Source organism: Zootoca vivipara, chromosome 8 (genome assembly GCF_965207765.1).
Source record: "Zootoca vivipara chromosome 8, rZooViv2.hap1.1, whole genome shotgun sequence".
In the NCBI taxonomy this organism is placed as follows: Eukaryota; Metazoa; Chordata; class Lepidosauria; order Squamata; family Lacertidae; genus Zootoca; species Zootoca vivipara.
In genome coordinates this window covers 61,942,392-61,943,601 of record NC_142591.1, presented here as the reverse complement: position 1 = coordinate 61,943,601, position 1,210 = coordinate 61,942,392, and positions in this window count along the sequence as shown.

The following is a 1,210-nucleotide window of genomic DNA, read 5'->3' as shown; positions in this document are numbered from 1 at the left end:
CTCTGAGTTACTGATAAAGAGAAGGTTTTTTGGGGGAAAGTGGTGGGACAAAGGCCAAACTGCTTAGAAAACACGGGACAGGCAGAAGTGTGGAGAAGACCTTACTCGTAAATGTCATCCAGTTTGAAATGTTTGGTTGTTAATGTTTATATTACTGTGTTGGCTTTTATTTTTTTACTGCTTTGATGAAGCATTTATGTTGGAGGTTGGATAGGTACAACACGCCTAGGTTTCCCAGCAAGAACATTTAGCAAGCTATGATTCACTAACATCTTTTAACTGAAGTCAGTGGGGCGTTGAGTACCTCTGGAAGAAGAACACACAGTGGATTTCCCCAGGAAATAAGGAAGAAGTAAGCCTAGAATTAACACAAGTCATTTCCACAATGTTTTAATTTTTCTTTTTTTAGATTTATGGTTTTGTTTTCAAATGATGCTCGGGGCAACCCTGGGGTTTATTTATTGTTATTTTTTGAGGTTTTTCTTTAACCCCATCCTCCTCAGGGCAGTATGTAAAGTATTTAAATACAAATGTCTCTCTATCCATCCACAATCACAATAAAACCATCAAACTCATCATGGCGTAAAATGGTAAATGGCAGCAACTAGCGGTCAAACCTAGATGAGGTCCTCAGATTATGGACCAAAGGCTTGAATCTTATTGGCATTTTAAAAGGTAGGGAGATAACCAAATTTCCCCAAAGGTAAATTCCATGCACATGGTGCCACCACAGAGAAGGCCCAACCACCAGTGTCATCAAGTATTTGGGCCCAAGCCATTTACGGTCCCAAGCCTTTCTTGAAAACATACCACATTTTTCAAGGGAATGATCTTTCTCAGTACACAAGCTTGTCTATGGTTCCTGATCTTTTCCTACATTACACAGCTGCAGCAGTGGATGTTCTCCAGGGAGAGTGCTCTTGCTTATGGGATGCGGCCCAAGAAGTCTGGTCAAGGTCTCTGAAAACTGACCAGGAAACTCAGAACATGCCCTATAATCTCCCACAATGCACAGCAGAAGTGGGGCAGTTAGGGTGTAGGTCCCACAGCAGACGAGTCAAGGGAGAAAGGCTTTGCCCTTCATTAAGAGGGCTTGAAAACAACTTCTTTAGAACAATTCTGCCAACTTACGAAATCAGTAATCTTGTTCTTCTTTCACAAAGGTAGATTTGACAGATGAGAGAATGTGTATAAAGACAGTAAGGCTGTG